The sequence below is a fragment of the Paramisgurnus dabryanus genome, chromosome 9 (assembly GCF_030506205.2).
Source record: "Paramisgurnus dabryanus chromosome 9, PD_genome_1.1, whole genome shotgun sequence".
In the NCBI taxonomy this organism is placed as follows: Eukaryota; Metazoa; Chordata; class Actinopteri; order Cypriniformes; family Cobitidae; genus Paramisgurnus; species Paramisgurnus dabryanus.
Genome location: NC_133345.1, coordinates 3426551 through 3444874, shown reverse-complemented (window position 1 = coordinate 3444874; position 18324 = coordinate 3426551). Strand labels below are relative to the sequence as shown.

The 18324-nt window shown below is 38.1% G+C and overlaps 3 non-coding genes and 1 pseudogene across 3 annotated transcripts; all 4 read left to right on the top strand.

Annotated features, from left to right (window-relative positions):
- The first annotated feature begins 7238 nt into the window (after positions 1–7238).
- LOC135752894 (U2 spliceosomal RNA) lies at positions 7239–7449 on the top strand (annotated as a pseudogene).
- A 782-nt stretch (positions 7450–8231) lies between these two features.
- On the top strand, positions 8232–8396 carry LOC135752870 (U1 spliceosomal RNA). The gene has a single exon (XR_010533359.1). It is a non-coding gene; the product is annotated as a U1 spliceosomal RNA (small nuclear RNA).
- Positions 8397–16913: 8517 nt separating this feature from the next.
- LOC135752886 (U2 spliceosomal RNA) lies at positions 16914–17104 on the top strand. Its single transcript, XR_010533372.1, has one exon. It is a non-coding gene; the product is annotated as a U2 spliceosomal RNA (small nuclear RNA).
- Positions 17105–17886: 782 nt separating this feature from the next.
- On the top strand, positions 17887–18051 carry LOC135752869 (U1 spliceosomal RNA). Its single transcript, XR_010533358.1, has one exon. It is a non-coding gene; the product is annotated as a U1 spliceosomal RNA (small nuclear RNA).
- Positions 18052–18324: the final 273 nt, after the last annotated feature.

Here is an 18324-nt window from a genome sequence, read left to right as displayed (position 1 = left end):
AGTGAGAAAACTGTACTTTTACTTCGCTACATTCGGCGGCGTTACTGCGCTACTTTCAAATGGTAATAATTAATGAATATATATATATTTTTAAAGTTTATAGGGCGTGTTCGAAAGTTTCGCGAGACAGGCTGTGTCACCCTTTAGCGCGCGCGACCGCGCCCAGATGATAGGAGAAGCAGATGAGGGCGCGTGTGCGTTGTGCGAGATATCGGAGGCAGATCATGCATGGCGGCTTCAAGTTCGGTCTATGTTTTCACTCCAAGAGGTCAAAAAGAATAGTTTCATAATGCGATGCATGCTTTGTTCAATAAACGAGGTGACATATCAGCGTACAGGAATTCAAGCTCCAACCTGGTAAGTGTCAGTAATGTCTATTTAAACACTATTATGTGACACACTGTCCGAGTTTTTTTGCCATAATGCACTCTTGTGCAAGCGATGACAAAACCTAGTGTAAGTTAAACCATACAAACAGCACGTTCATCTGCACATTTTCGTATAATTTCCCCACAACTAAACAAACTGAACAGCAAAATGTAAGGACATCTTGCATTTATACACAAATCCGGACACCTCACTAATGTGTAGAAAATACATTCAAATAAAAACGGGATTGTATTTTATTTAAATAGCCTAGTTCCTAAAGAATGAATGAATAAAAATAAAAGAATAACGTTTGATTTTAAAGAAACATGTATTATATATTAAACTTAATGTATAGTTGATTTGCCCAAACAGAAGTTCCATATGAAATTCTAAAATGATAATTTTTATTAAGCTCCTGTTTATGTTCAGTAATTGCACTTTAATGGCAATGAAAATAACATATTCATATAAAAACATGATAACAAACATACACACACATTCTTTTTTGTTTACTGTTTGCATGTTTAAAGGCAGATGCTGACAAGTTTGTGTTGTGAACATGAAAATAAATACAGAGTTAACCGTCAGAAAAACATCTGTGTGTGTTTGAGATTTCAAGTAGTCTGAAATTCAGTGCTTTTGCGCCACTTCTCTATCAGATCGGAAGTAACGAGTAACTAACTACTTGAGTAGTTTTTTCATCTAATACTTTTTTACTCTTACTCAAGTAAATAATTAGATTGATACTTTTACTTTTACTTGAGTACATTTTTGTATAAGTACTTGTACTTTTACTTGAGTACAGATTTTGGGTACTCTACCCACCTCTGATCCAAGACCATAATGACAATTTTGCGCTCTGTTTCCCGAAGCTCGTGGAGGCGTGGAGCAGCATACACAGTTAAGGTATGTGCGATCTACCGGCATTACCTTTACGATCGACGTATTGGATCTGCAAGCTGCAAGCAAATTAACTGAAGCTTTACTTCATGTTTCTGTTTGGTTAAGCGATGACTGCTTTTTTGTGTGTGTGTTTTCTGCATGGGTTTAGAAAAAATGAACTTCTGATCTGCTAGCTCAACGTTCTACCTCTGGGTTATACAATGAGAACGTATAGAGTTAAATGCCCGCTAGCCTCCACCCCAAAAGCCAGCGCCTTCGCCGGCTCCCCCTTTGGCTGCGTCTATTCCGGTATCGCTTCTCGGCCTTTTGGCTAAGTTCAACAGGACGTGACTGCGATCGACTTCTCTGTTTAGAATACAGACTATTACCTGTCAGTGGTTTTAGTCTCTTCGGACAGGGATTATATCCGGACTTTACTTGTGAACGTCAGTTTTTCCAGTTTTCCTTTGGATTTACGTGGTGGTTTTTATCCTTTATTCAGGTATCTTTTACAGCTCGCCGGGAAGGAGAAAATACACCAGCGTTCACAGGTAGAGTGCCTTTTACTTATTTATTCGGCTGTTTTATCATTTATCGTCCTTTTATTTTTTTAGTTATTTATTGCATCGTTCTTTTAAATATTTATTGGTGGTTTTTCTCGTATTTTTAAAAGGCTGTTGGTGCCTCCATCATGGCGGCTCGCGCCGGCGTGCGGAGGCACCACAGTGTGCGTTTTTCTTTTATTGAGAAAGACGGCACATTACCCCAAATGTCCAGATTAGATTTTTCCCGCAAACTTATACAACAAAGCTTAAAGTTCACGCCGAACGATTTAAATTGTATAATTTCTCTCCCTTTTAATAAGGGATTTGACGTGAGTTTTAAGACGGCTGCGTTGTTAAATGACTTTTGGTCAAGGTTTCAGAGTGTTACGACCCTCTTCTCCATTTTTAAAGTGGAAAAACTGACTGACAACACCAATAAAGTGGTAATTGTCAGGATGTTTAATGAAACCGTTAATGGAGAAGACATATGCACATGGTTGGGGAGATATTGCTCTGTGAGAGGACAAGCCATGAAGATGTTTGATGAGGATGGCATATGGAACTGTTCCTGGAGGGTCCCTATAAAACAATGGGAAGACCCCCAGGGGTTCCAGGGCCTGAGACATCTGCCATCGGTGATTGTGCTTGGAGAAAACAGAGGCTACATTTATTACCAAGGAATGCCTAAATTATGTCGACGATGTGGTGAGATGGGACATTTAATTGAAGCCTGCCAAAAGCCTTTCTGTGGGAAATGTAGAGAAATTGGGCATACTTTTGAAAGTTGTCCCAATGGCAGGAAGTGCAACCTCTGTGGAGAGTTTAATCATCTTTACAGAGATTGCCCTAAATCGTTTGCCAACAAAGTAAAAGCTAACAAAATGGCGGCTCAGAGTAAAGGTCGAGATAACGAGGAGGCGGAGCCACAAAATTCAAACTTCCCGCCAAGAACTGAGATTGAAGGAGAGGTGGAGGGGGAGGAGGAGCCACAGCCAGTACAGAGAGAGGAAGGTAATGAAGTGGAAGACGGTTTAGAAAGTAAAGACCAGGAAAATGAAAAAAGTGTCGAAGAGAATGGAGAAAGTGAGTTATTGTTAAGTTTGCCATGTGCTCAATTGACAAATAAAAAAAGGGTAGCTGAGTCACCCCTTTCAAAAGAAATGAGGAAACGTGATCGGATGGGACTTGTGTCAGATTCCTCCTCTTCCGGGGACCTGAACAGGATTTTCCCAACCGATTCTCCCAATGAAGTTTCTTTTCTGTCAATAGAGCTGAAAACATCTACCCCTAGAGCTATTAGCTCGGGGGTGAAACAGGTTAACCCTCCTGATCCCTCTCTCATAGGGATAAAGGAAGAACCTGTTTCACAGGAAATTGAGTTTTTAGGCTAACAGCTTGGTTTTAAATTGTTCTCATGTTTTAGAAAATACTTTTGTAATGAATTTTAAAGGCTCACATTTTTTACATGATGTTTTAATTCCTTTTTAAGCTTATGCCTTTTTTATCTAATTTATTAATCATGGCTCTCACAATTTCAACAATTAATGTAAGGAGTGTGAGCTCCACGGTCCGAGCAAACACTATTTTATCCTTTTTAAAATCTCAAAAGTCAGATATTTTTTTACTACAAGAGTGTGCTTTACCTTTTTTATCTAGTTACAGGAGATGGGAGGAGATTTGGACGCCGGGACCCTCCATATGGAGCGGGTCCAACTTCAACAAAAATGATGGAGTCGCGATTTTAATAAATAACCCTCACATCCTGGTGAAGGGGAGCACGGTGGTAAGAAATGGACGGGCTATTTTAGCAAACCTGACTTTTTTAGATAGAGATTTTAATGTCTTTAATTTGTATGGTTTTACAGGTAAAAATGATAGGTATGAGCTTTTAGAGGAACTGCAGTCCCACATGTTGGGGAGGATACCATTAGTGATGGGGGGAGATTTTAATTGTGTTTTAGCAAAGACTGATAGGAAAAGGGCGGGGGAAGATTTTAAGTTTGACAAGACGTCAGTTTTATTGCAAAGTTTAGTTAAGGATTTTAAATTGACTGACTGTTTTAAGACTTTGCATCCAAGAGAGCTGGGCTACACCTGGGTCAGTGGTGATGGCACCAACGCCTCTCGTATTGACTACATTTTTGTACGTGATTGCCCGCCAACTGATGCTATATTAACACCTATGTTTTTTTCCGATCACTCTATGCTGTCTTGCACCATTTCTTTCAATACAAAACTGACAGTAGGGGGAGGGATCTGGAAAATGAATTGCTCCCTGTTGCAGGAGGAGGAGATAGTTAGTGATTACAGGGAGCAATTCAACGAATGGCAGACCCTCCAGGACTTCTTTGACTCACGTGCACAGTGGTGGGAAATGGTAAAACACCGGACGAGACTGTTTTTTAGAAAGAAAGGCATTGAAAAAAAGAACAAAGAAAAGAGACGCATGTCGGGACTGCAAAAAAGATTACAAAGGTATTTCAAGTTGGTAAACGAAGGGTTTGATTTTAATGAAGAGCTAAAGGAGGTTAAAAAAGAAATGGCTGAGTTAGAAAAACAAAGAAACAAAGGGTTGATTTTAAGAAGTAAGGAAAAAGATCTGGAAGAAGGCGAAAAGTGCACAAGATATTTTTTTAAGAGGATTTTAACAAATAAAGCGGTAATAACCAAATTAAAAAATGGGGAGAAGGAAGCCAGTAACACAGAAGAGATATTAAAAGAAGTAGAATCATTTTATGCAGATTTATACAATAAAAAAGAGGTAACCGAGGAAGCCATAGGAAATATTCTGGGAATTTTAGAAAATAAAATTGAAAATGAGTGTGCTATTTTAACCCAAGATTTTACTTTTTTAGAGCTTACAAAATGTATGAAGGATTTTAAAACAGGTAAGTCGCCGGGAAGTGACGGCCTTCCCGTGGAATTTTATTCAAAATTTTGGGACATTTTAGCACCTGAACTTTTAATGATTTTTAATGATTTTGACAGACTGGACCGACTACCTGACAGTTTTAGACTAGGTATTGTTTCGCTTTTACATAAAAAAGGAGATAGAACAGACTTAAAAACATGGAGACCAATCAGCCTTTTAAATTTGGATTGTAAACTTTTTAGCAAGCTTTTAGCGACACGCATGTCCATGTTTTTAAAAGACGTGATCCACCCGGATCAAGCGTGTGCTGTGCCCGGGAAGAGGATCACAGACAGCCTAATATTGATCCGAGATGCCATCTGTTTTGCGAGAGACAGAAACATTGGCCTTATAGTGTTAAATTTAGATTTCGAAAAAGCTTTCGATCGTGTCTCGCACCAGTACCTATTGCAGGTACTGGAGAAAATGGGTTTCCCAGGGAGGTTCTTAGAATGGGTGGCATTGCTGTATAATGACATAACCAGCAAAATTCTAGTAAATGGGCATTTAACAAAGGCTGTTAATATACACAGCGGCGTCCGTCAAGGGTGCCCGTTATCCCCGCTCTTGTACGTGGCTTGTATTGAGCCACTGGCACAGCTCTTGAGAAAGGACCAACGGATCGAAGGACTTAGACTACCGGGAGGTTTGATAACAAAATGTGTTTTATACATGGATGATGTGACTATTTTAACGACTGACTTTTTATCTGTCCGAAGAGCTTTGGAACTAACAGATTTTTATGGACAGGCCTCAGGCTCTAAATTAAATAGAAACAAGTCTGAGGCCCAGCTCTTCGGACAGTGGGATGACATAAATGTGGGAGGACTGGACGTGACTCTGAGGAATACTGACATAAAAATTCTAGGCGTGAAATTTGACAGGGAGGGTGGTGGACGTGGAAATTGGACAGATACTTTGGGGAAAGTAAGACAGCGATTAGGTTTGTGGGGACTAAGGACTTTGACAATGGAAGGAAAAATTTTGGTTTTTAAAGCAGTGATTTTACCTCTGTTTTTATTGTTGTGTTCTGTTTTTAGCCCCCCCAGGTCTTTCATTTTAGCAGTGGAACGTGCTGTCTTTTATTTTCTCTGGGGGTCCAGGTGGGAGAGGATAAAGAGAGAAACCGTCAAAAAACGAAAGGAAAATGGAGGCAAAGGACTCCCAGACCTTGGTCTTTTCCTAGGGAGTAATTTTAGTGCTTTACATTTGAAGTATGCCACATCCCCATCCAGTGACAAGACCACAGCAATAGTCAAGTTCTGGATGGGGTCGTATTTACGCTATTTAAAAATTTTAACAGTAGATCTTAGAACCCCAGTGTCTTTTAACTTGCCAAAAGAATATGCTTTTATTAAGAAATTTCTAAGGAAACATGACTTAGAAAGTGAAAATTTGAATGTTTTAAAGGACCATAAAATGATTATCTCTGTTGTGCAGGACCGGGAGAAGGTGAGCCCAGTACCAGGCCTAACGGAGATTGAGGCAAAAACAGTATGGAGGAACGCAGCCCACCCTGCCCTTCAGAACCATCAAAAGGACCTGATGTGGATGGTGGCCCATGAGATCCTACCGACCAGGGCGGTTATGCACTCCCGCGGCATGGCCGCCAACGCAAAGTGCCCACGGCTCGGGTGCAACCACGAAGAGACCGTGCGGCACGTCCTCTGGGAGTGCGGCGCTGCACAGGACCAGTGGACCGCGACCGGCCCCCTGGTTTTCCCGTGCCTGCCAGTGGGTGGGGTCCAGATGGACTATAATCTCGCCGTCCTAGGGGTGGGCCGGAGGACAAAGGAATTAACATCGGAACAGTTCACGACGCTCTGGCTCACCCTGAACGCTATAAAGCTTGCAATCTGGACTTCCAGAAACCTGCTGGTGGGGAAACGGGTGACGGTGCCCCTCCAAGCCACTATAAGGACGGTTGAGAACTTGCTGCAGGGGCACCGCGCCTAATCATTCGGATGGGGGGGCCGGGGTTGCCACAGAGAGGGTCCTGGCCGCCACCGACCTTGGTCGCCCGTAGATGTACCCTCACCACTTTCGGCTACGGGAGCAGCGGGCCAGAGGGTACGGATCTCCTCTGGGCCCCTGAAACCGGGTTTGATTGCCTGGGACTGAAGGGTGAGAGTGGGCCCATAGGGAAGGCTCACCTCTCCAGTCAAGCACAACAGAGTATTGTTTTTAAGACTTTTATTATTTAAAATGTTTTAGTCATTGAGGATTACTCACCAGCTTTGTTGTATTGTTTTATTCTGGCTTTTAAAACACACTGGAAGCACTTTTAATATATGTAAAAGAAACAATAAACTATATTTAACTTTTTTTCTCGTTCTACAAGGTTTTAAGGATTGCATGCTTTTACACGGGTCATTTTAGGTGCTTCATTTGTATTTTAACATGTGGTGTGTTTTAGGGATTCAGGATTTTAGTGGTGTTTTAACCCTCGTTGTTTGGATTTTCTTGACTAGTTTTTGACTTTTCACCTGCATTTGTACATTAGTGTTTTTACTTAATTTATTGTTTCATGTACACTTGTTTAAATATGTGATTATGTATCAATAAAAACCAGTCAAAAGAAAAGAAAAATCTGTTCTTATCAGTTTAATGTCTGATACGTCTCCTATCCGGGGACTATATGTTAAATGGATTTTTGACCTTCGGAAATGGAAGCGGAGCTTGCTCCTTCCACTCCATGCATCAACATGGTATTGCAGTGTTTCCATGAATGGTGCGCTCCCCTTCTCGGGGACAAATAAGTCAAGTATAAAAAAAGAATTTGCTTCTTCTGTGCGTGAATGACGGTGTTTTTTCTAATCCGTGTGTTTTAAAATTGCTGTGTTTTCGTTGGCTTTATTGGTTTAACGAAAAGCTTGCGTGGAAATGAACACGCTGACAAAGAAATGTTTTTGTAATGTATTTAATTATTTTCTTTACAAGTTTGTGGTGGTGATCCGAGGACGAATTAAACATCCTCGACACAGCTGAAGGTGCAACAAAAGCGAAAGAGGCCGATTGGAATGTTAAAAACACCTGAAAACTTTTTTTCACTACCCTTCATACTACAGCTGTCGAAAAACCACAGCAACGTCGACAGACCTGGAGGCATAGCTGTACTTGTTTAACTCACAACGACAACGGGTAAGTCATTGAGCCCTGTGTTTTTATTTATCCACGTTCTAAAATTGCTATGCTTTCGTTGTTTCTTGATTGCTCTGTACATTTATTTGTTTCTATTCCACGTAAAGATACTTTGTAATAACGAAACCATATATTTGAATGCGCAATTTAAATCCATTTGATTTAAATTGTTTCACATATTTCACTCTACACGGTTCAACCGGGCTGGAAACGGAATAAAAATAGGGTAGATCTCGAAGAATGTTTGGTCTCAGACGTGGCTTCGTGCGCTTTCCACCTGGTCACACACAGTAATGAAATGTTAGTCGGATGGCCTTCGGGGGCGCCGTCGATGTGATCGGTCACAGGAAGATGCGTCCGTCTGGCCTCAAAGGGTGTCGCTCATACTTACCTGGCAGGGGAGACACCATGATCATGAAGGTGGTTCACCCAGGGCGAGGCTCAGCCATTGCACTCCGGTTGTGCTGACCCTTTGCGAATTCCCCAAATGTGGGAATCTCGACTGCAAAATTTCTGATAGTGGGGGACTGCGTTCGCGCTCTCCCCTGACCTTTGTGTTAAAAATAGATTCTTTTGTCCAAGAGACGTCTAACCACGGCCCAAGAATACATTAGTCATCAAAAAGGCGGCTATTTAACGACTACATAATTTCTAATAGACAGCGAATATGTGTCTAGGCTAAAACAAGGCTTAATTTGGGCTGTCAGTGAAAATCTAATAGACGTTTGACCATTCCAAAAGAATAGACTAGCCATTGAATAGAACCACAATCAAACGGCTACATGTCTAAGAGACAGTCAACAAAATAATGCTTAGATGATTCTTTTCCTTCCAATATAAGAGGTTCTCGGGAATGGCAATCATCCAAACTAATAAATTATAAAGGCTTTTATAAGAAAATGACAACAGTTAAACAACATAGACAGCGTTGGGCAATACAAAATGCTAATAAATACAAGACAAATTGAAATATTGTACATCCATGTACATTAAACAAGCCAACAAATCTGCCAATGGGCTACGACAATTTTTCTTGAATTAAGTGTTTATATCTAGATTTGTTTCTTACCCCTTTGGCAGATTTATTTGCTTGTTTTAAGCCCAAATTCGCTTAAATTTTTAGTTTTTTTCTCCCTAAAGGCTAGGCTTATTTTCTTAGGGCATTTTGCTCATCAAAAAATGCATCTTATTTTAAGACTTTCTAGATATTTGTACAGTGAAAACAGTTCGAAATAACAAGTAAGAAATGATTTTTTGCAATGTATTCATTCATTCGCTACCCTTCATACTACAGCTGTCGAAAAACCACAGCAACGTCGACAGACCTGGAAGCGTAGCTGTATTTGTTTAACTCACAAAGACAACGGGTAAAGTATTTTCTTGATTACCTAAATGACTTGCTGTAAGAAAATAAGTTTAGGTTTAAGGGGGGGAAATACAGTTTAAAGGGATATTTCAATTTATGATGATAGTTCTGTCATCATTTACTCATGCATACAGGCTTACAACAACACGAGGATTAGTTTTTTTCTGAGTAACACAAAAGAAGGTATTTTGAGGAATGATGGTAAACCCACAGCAGATAGTCACCATTGACTTCCATAGTAGGAATAAAAAAAATATGATGGAATTTATTAGGTACCATCAACCGTGTGCTAACCATCACTTTGCAAAATATTTTCTTCATCATTTATCACGATACTTCCAAAATATTTTTTCCTACTAAGTCAATATTTCATTATTTGCTTTACAAGCTTAAAAATGATGGTGACATGATTCCATGGTAATCACAAACAGTTAAACAAGTAAAATAATCACCATTACTTTTAAAAGCATTTTGAAAATTGCTTGCTTATGCTGGGAGTAAAGGTATTTCACGCAGTGCGCATCCTCTTTAAAAGGTAATGTATGCTTCTTTTAAAGCTGACACATTTGCCACATTAAAATAACAGAAATGTGTACTGTTTAAACTTTTTGGGGCCGGTGTGTCTGTGTTCTTGGGGCACACATCTACATGTAAAAGCAGAATTGCTTATTATTCTTCTCTATTTCTTGTATAGGTCAATTATGAGTGGAGAACCGTTCACCAAATGAAGACCGCAGCCAGGTGACGGGATTCTGTGGTAATCGCAAACAGGTAAACCAGTTAAATAATCATCATTTATTGTTAAAATAATTTTGAAAATTGAAGTTCTGTGTGTTCTTATTGTACTTTATTTATTTCTGCAGGTAAGCACCATACCGTAAGCTTCATTCCCTTTATAACAGGTAAGGTTCATACTGTTTTATTCTTTTGTACTGTTTTATTCGTACTGTTTTAAATCATTCAGTAAATGCAAAGTTAAACTGATGTGTTTTTAATCTAGATTTAAAAGTGTCTACTGTTGAAGCACATCTGATCTCTTCTGAAAGCTGATAATAACTAAATGCTGATGCACCTTGTTTTGAGTGAACCCTTGTTTTTTCTAAATGACCTGATCCTATTGATCCGAGTAATCGGTTTCATATTCGATTAGCATATCTGTCATGTATTTCGGCCCGTAGCCATGAAGTGGTTTTTAAACAAGTAACAGTACTTTTTTAATCCATTGTCCATTGCAATAATCGGCCCTGCTGGTGATGAAAGCATGAACAAGTTTCTCTAAGTCCTGTCTTGAGACAAAACCTCCAATTCTGGCAATATTTCTGAGATGGTAGTAAAAGCAGAATTCCTTATTATTTTTCTCTATCTCAGGCTCTATGGCATATATGTCATGATTTTATTTGTCTATTTATATGTCTATTTACAAGGACTGCCTTGGCCAAATGTTATTGTTAATTAATATTGAAGCAGTTATTTAACATATTTCCTTTGAGTAGTGATTTGTGTAATGATCCATATATCTATTTTTATGTATATTTTTAACTTAGGAATGTGATTTTAAAGCACATATTTGTTATTGTATGACACCTCTCATGTTATGAAAGTAAAAAATAAATGTATTTTCTGATGTCTTGCATTTCTGTTTTTAAACTGTTAATCCTTATCAAGTGCTATACATTAGAAAGTGGATAAATAACAAAAATGTCACTCCTGACAGCTGATAAATTAATCGTTCTTTATAGCACCACTGAGGTGAGCACTTTTCAAGGCAAGATTCTTTATAGAACCGTATAAAAAGGTTCTATATAGTACAAAAAAAAAAACGGGTTCTGCTATGGTTACAAGCTGAAGAACCCTTATTTGTTACTATTTAGGAGCATTTGTCTTTAGAGTGTTGCGTAGGTTCGAAACTTTCAAACTTTTAACCAAAAAAAAAAAAAGGGTCACACGGTTTTATTTGTGGTGTGGACATGAACACGCTGCAGGCATTGAAATGTAATTTGTAATTTATTGTCTCATTTCATATTTAACAAATAGGAAGCAAAGTGCTATTCAATCAGTTTAACTAAACAACTGGTGTTCCTCAATTTTGGGGCCTATGTTGTTCAGTATATCAGTTTTGTTCAGTTTTGTATGTGCATGCAAAAAGCATTCAGCGAGCAAATTAACTGAAGCTTTACCTTCGTGTTTCTTTTTGTATGAGTGATAACTGTTTCTGTATGTATTTGTATGGTTTTTTTACAAGTATAGAGTGAAATGCACACGGTGAGTAATGAACGCAGACCTTCAGTGCCGGACCTCTGACCCGCTAACCTCCATCCCGACAGCCAGCGCCTTCTCCGGATGCCATTGCGGTATCGCTTCTCGGCTTTTTGTGTAAGATCGAGTGGACACCGGGGACTACACGTTTAAATGGATTTTTGACCTTCGGCTATGGAAGCGAGGCTTGCTACGTCCACTCCGTGCATCGACTCTGGCGTTTTCCGGGGACAAATAAGGTGAGTTTAAAACCAGAGTTTGCTTCTTTTGTGCGTGGTTGCCAGTTTGTTTGCCAATCCGTGGTCCATAATAAGTTCCGCTTCGTGGTTTCTCCATCGCTCAGTACTTTTCTGTGTTTCTATTTTACGTAAAGCTAACACCAAAACGATTGTGGAAAGCGCTATATAGATTGTTCTCAAAGAAAAAACGAGAAACAAACCCATGTGAATATGGGTCAAATTATCTAGGCGGAGCACTTCGTTCAAAGAAAAACGCAACAGAATTGTTTGCGTTGAACAAAGACAATGGTGCGTGCAGACATCGAATGTGTATTGTGGATAAAAAATGGCCAGTGGGGTGGGACAATTTTTCTTGAATTAAGTGTTTATGGGAAAAGTTCACAAATTTTTTCTTACCCTGTAGGCAGATTTATTTGCTTGTTTTAAGCATAAAATAACAGGAGAAGAAATTGTGTAGGGGGAGCAGAGGGTTTTTTTTTTTCGTTCAAAGAAAAGCAGCGTGGCACGAATGAATGTTTGGCTGAAATGCTATCGTAATTTCCCCCTTAATTTTCCTTACAAACATGAAACCAGAGAGAAGGGCCAGTTGGCATCGAATTGCACCTTGTATTCGGTGATTGATTGAGGAAAAATATGCGTATGTGTATATATACACTTGCTTTGTTGAACAGAGACAATGGCCGCGCGTGCTCCAGCGTCACCTATATGCCTATTTCACAAAATGGCGCCTTTGACCGGAAGTAGGGAAAACATCGTTCAGGTTGCACCACTACGATGGCCACTCAATATAGTATGGACTGACAGCTGCTTTGTTTTCTCCTACACATGAATTTACTTGTAAAAATAACAATAACATATATTGTCGATTGGTGTTATATTATTTTTTTAGCATTACGTATTATCAAAATATATCATATGTTAGACAGCTGTCAATTTTAAATAAAATAACGAGACATACATAACTATTCGTGTCTGCTCCCGTTTATTGTAATGAGTCTGCACATTTGGAGAAATACTTAGACATTTTACTTCTTATTTCTTTAGACTGAATAATTATTTCTTATTAATTCCAAAGTATGAGACCCGATGATCTAATCGTGGTGCATGTGCTATTCCTCGTTTGTTTGCCTGCATCCATTGCTTTACGGCTTGCTTGTTGCGTTGAAATGCACATTTGATTTCTTTACCAGCATTGGATTTAGACCATTCAATGAGAAGAGTTAACAGCGTTTATTATGATTGATAAGCCCTCAACGGAGAATGAAGTCTGCATACATTAAAAGCCTTATTTTGTTTTTATCGTGTGCCTTCCAAAATGTATGCGACGAAACTTAAATCACGCAAAAAATGAATGGTAACTAGACGTGCTTGTTGTGTGCAGGGAGTGCATTTATTTGTAAACTTTTGCTAAATCAAAATGGTTTATTTGTATTTGCTTTTTACCTGGGTTTTATCAGGTTCGCAGTCGGGACATTTTTAATCCATAGTGTATGGAGTTATCTAGTAGAAAATGATCTGCTGTTTTTTTGGTAGAATGTTGTGTGAGCTAAAGAAACGAGGAATAAAACACACACCGCGATTAAAAAAATCAGATCGCATACTTTGTAATTAAAAATAAATAATAATTAATTTCAAAGAAATAAGAAGTAAAATGTGTAAGTATTCCTCAAAATGTGCTTTGGACTAAGTCCCCCGTCATCACAGCAAACGGGAGCAGACCCGAATAGGTATGTCTAGTTATTTTATTAAACATTTCCAGCCGTCTGTAAATTCATGTTTGAAAGAAAAAAGTAAATGAATATCTTACTTACTGTTTTTGTCTTGTTTTCTAGTGAATATCTGACAATTCTTAAATGGAGATACATTTACTTGGTAAGCAAAGTGGCTTAAGATATTATGTATTGTAATAGAAAATTGTTACAAAAACGTTTTGTTTTTGCTGGGAATTCTTGTATATATTTCACAGCTATATAATTAATTATAATAACGCACTTTTTGTTGATAAACATGTTAAAAAATACATTAACACAGAATAATGTGGCAACAAATCAAATGTGCATTTAAATGCAACAAGCAGAAAATAAATAAATAAAGCAAATGCATGGAAAAGAAACGAGGAATAAAACAAACACCGCGATTAAAAAAATCAGATCGCATACTTTGTAATTGAAAATAAATAATAATTAATTCCAAAGAAATAAGAAGTAAAATGTGTAAGTATTCCTCAAAATGTGCTTTGGACTAAGTCCCCGTCATCACAGCAAACGGGAGCAGACCCGAATAGGTATGTCTAGTTATTTTATTTAAAATTTCCAGCCGTCTGTAAATTCATGTTTGAAAGAAAAAAGTAAATGAATATCTTACTTACTGTTTTTGTCTTGTTTTCTTGTGAATATCTGACAATTCTTAAATGGAGATACATTTACTTGGTAAGCAAAGTGGCGTAAGATATTATGTATTGTAATAGAACATTGTTATAAAAGCGTTTTGTGTTTGCTGGGAATTCACAGCCATATAATTAATTATAATAACGCACTTTTTGTTTATAAACATGTTAAAAAATACATTAACACAGAATAATGTGGCAACAAATCAAACGTGCATTTAAATGCAACAAGCAAAAATAAATAAATAAAGCAAATGCACGGAAAAGAAACGAGGAATAAAACAAACACCGCGATTAAAAAATCAGATCGTATACTTTTTAATAATTGAAATAAATTATAAAAATCAACAGGTTTATATTTAAAACAAGTAAAAAATATCTGCCAGCGGGGTAAGAAAAATAAACTTAATTCTAGTTTCAGCTTAATTCAATAATAAACTCAATTTAGGTTTATTTTTCTTACCCCACTGGCAGATATTTTTACTTGTTTTAAGCCTTAACCTATTACATTTTAGAATTTATTTCAGTAAACAAGACTTAAATTCTAAGCCACTTTGCTTATTAAGTAAATGTATCTTGATTTAAGAATTATTTTTTAACTCGAAAACATGAATAAAATACTAAGTAAACGAACAGATTGGGATGTTCAAAACACTTAAACATTTTTTTTTCACTCTACCCGTCATATTACAGCTGTCGAAAAACCACAGCAACGTTGACAGACCTGGAAGCCATGATATATTAGCAGTTTTTAAAATAAGTTAAATCTAGAATCCTTATTGGTTTTAGATACTTAAAAGCAATGAATGATCTTCTTTCTTTTGAATTGATTTGGTATTATGGAGGAGCTCTGTGTCTGGTTATTGAAGATGATTTGGTCTTTGCTCCTATGTTGGCTTATTTTTTGTTATTTCCGTTACTATATATATATTTTTTTTTCCCCTTTGTTTTTTCTGATTTGAGGTTATGAAAATGTTTTAATTTGTAATAAAGGTTTTTTGAAAATTCTAAATTCTCTCTCTCTCTCTCTCTCTCTCTCTCTCTCTCATGAGCGTGGATCAGTTCCTGCATCAAGGAAAAAATGCGCATCCTGGTAAATTTCAGAAGTTAGACGACTGAGCTGCAGCGGACAGCGTAAGATTTATGAAAACACATTTGAGAAGAAAGGCAAAGCATGTTTCACAGTTAATCCAAGACAGAGGTGGGTAGTAACGAATTACATTTACTTCGTTACATGTACTTGAGTACATTTTTTGTGTAACTAGTACTTTTAGAGTAAATTTAAGGATGGGTACTTTTTACTCTTACTCAAGTACATTTCTAGTGAGAAAACTGTACTTTTACTTCGCTACATTCGGCGGCGTTACTGCGCTACTTTCAAATGGTAATAATTAATGAATATATATATATTTTTAAAGTTTATAGGGCGTGTTTGAAAGTTTCGCGAGACAGGCTGTGTCACCCTTTAGCGCGCGCGACCGCGCCCAGATGATAGGAGAAGCAGATGAGGGCGCGTGTGCGTTGTGCGAGATATCGGAGGCAGATCATGCATGGCGGCTTTGTTCAATAAACGAGGTGACATATCAGCGTACAGGAATTCAAGCTCCAACCTGGTAAGTGTCAGTAATGTCTATTTAAACACTATTATGTGACACACTGTCCGAGTTTTTTTGCCATAATGCACTCTTGTGCAAGCGATGACAAAACCTAGTGTAAGTTAAACCATACAAACAGCACGTTCATCTGCACATTTTCGTATAATTTCCCCACAACTAAACAAACTGAACAGCAAAATGTAAGGACATCTTGCATTTATACACAAATCCGGACACCTCACTAATGTGTAGAAAATACATTCAAATAAAAACGGGATTGTATTTTATTTAAATAGCCTAGTTCCTAAAGAATGAATGAATAAAAATAAAAGAATAACGTTTGATTTTAAAGAAACATGTATTATATATTAAACTTAATGTATAGTTGATTTGCCCAAACAGAAGTTCCATATGAAATTCTAAAATGATAATTTTTATTAAGCTCCTGTTTATGTTCAGTAATTGCACTTTAATGGCAATGAAAATAACATATTCATATAAAAACATGATAACAAACATACACACACATTCTTTTTTGTTTACTGTTTGCATGTTTAAAGGCAGATGCTGACAAGTTTGTGTTGTGAACATGAAAATAAATACAGAGTTAACCGTCAGAAAAACATCTGTGTGTGTTTGAGATTTCAAGTAGTCTGAAATTCAGTGCTTTTGCGCCACTTCTCTATCAGATCGGAAGTAACGAGTAACTAACTACTTGAGTAGTTTTTTCATCTAATACTTTTTTACTCTTACTCAAGTAAATAATTAGATTGATACTTTTACTTTTACTTGAGTACATTTTTGTATAAGTACTTGTACTTTTACTTGAGTACAGATTTTGGGTACTCTACCCACCTCTGATCCAAGACCATAATGACAATTTTGCGCTCTGTTTCCCGAAGCTCGTGGAGGCGTGGAGCAGCATACACAGTTAAGGTATGTGCGATCTACCGGCATTACCTTTACGATCGACGTATTGGATCTGCAAGCTGCAAGCAAATTAACTGAAGCTTTACTTCATGTTTCTGTTTGGTTAAGCGATGACTGCTTTTTTGTGTGTGTGTTTTCTGCATGGGTTTAGAAAAAATGAACTTCTGATCTGCTAGCTCAACGTTCTACCTCTGGGTTATACAATGAGAACGTATAGAGTTAAATGCCCGCTAGCCTCCACCCCAAAAGCCAGCGCCTTCGCCGGCTCCCCCTTTGGCTGCGTCTATTCCGGTATCGCTTCTCGGCCTTTTGGCTAAGATCAAGTGTAGTATCTGTTCTTATCAGTTTAATGTCTGATACGTCTCCTATCCGGGGACTATATGTTAAATGGATTTTTGACCTTCGGAAATGGAAGCGGAGCTTGCTCCTTCCACTCCATGCATCAACGTGGTATTGCAGTGTTTCCATGAATGGTGCGCTCCCCTTCTCGGGGACAAATAAGTCAAGTATAAAAAAAGAATTTGCTTCTTCTGTGCGTGAATGACGGTGTTTTTTCTAATCCGTGTGTTTTAAAATTGCTGTGTTTTCGTTGGCTTTATTGGTTTAACGAAAAGCTTGCGTGGAAATGAACACGCTGACAAAGAAATGTTTTTGTAATGTATTTAATTATTTTCTTTACAAGTTTGTGGTGGTGATCCGAGGACGAATTAAACATCCTCGACACAGCTGAAGGTGCAACAAAAGCGAAAGAGGCCGATTGGAATGTTAAAAACACCTGAAAACTTTTTTTCACTACCCTTCATACTACAGCTGTCGAAAAACCACAGCAACGTCGACAGACCTGGAGGCATAGCTGTACTTGTTTAACTCACAACGACAACGGGTAAGTCATTGAGCCCTGTGTTTTTATTTATCCACGTTCTAAAATTGCTATGCTTTCGTTGTTTCTTGATTGCTCTGTACATTTATTTGTTTCTATTCCACGTAAAGATACTTTGTAATAACGAAACCATATATTTGAATGCGCAATTTAAATCCATTTGATTTAAATTGTTTCACATATTTCACTCTACACGGTTCAACCGGGCTGGAAACGGAATAAAAATAGGGTAGATCTCGAAGAATGTTTGGTCTCAGACGTGGCTTCGTGCGCTTTCCACCTGGTCACACACAGTAATGAAATGTTAGTCGGATGGCCTTCGGGGGCGCCGTCGATGTGATCGGTCACAGGAAGATGCGTCCGTCTGGCCTCAAAGGGTGTCGCTCATACTTACCTGGCAGGGGAGACACCATGATCATGAAGGTGGTTCACCCAGGGCGAGGCTCAGCCATTGCACTCCGGTTGTGCTGACCCTTTGCGAATTCCCCAAATGTGGGAATCTCGACTGCAAAATTTCTGATAGTGGGGGACTGCGTTCGCGCTCTCCCCTGACCTTTGTGTTAAAAATAGATTCTTTTGTCCAAGAGACGTCTAACCACGGCCCAAGAATACATTAGTCATCAAAAAGGCGGCTATTTAACGACTACATAATTTCTAATAGACAGCGAATATGTGTCTAGGCTAAAACAAGGCTTAATTTGGGCTGTCAGTGAAAATCTAATAGACGTTTGACCATTCCAAAAGAATAGACTAGCCATTGAATAGAACCACAATCAAACGGCTACATGTCTAAGAGACAGTCAACAAAATAATGCTTAGATGAT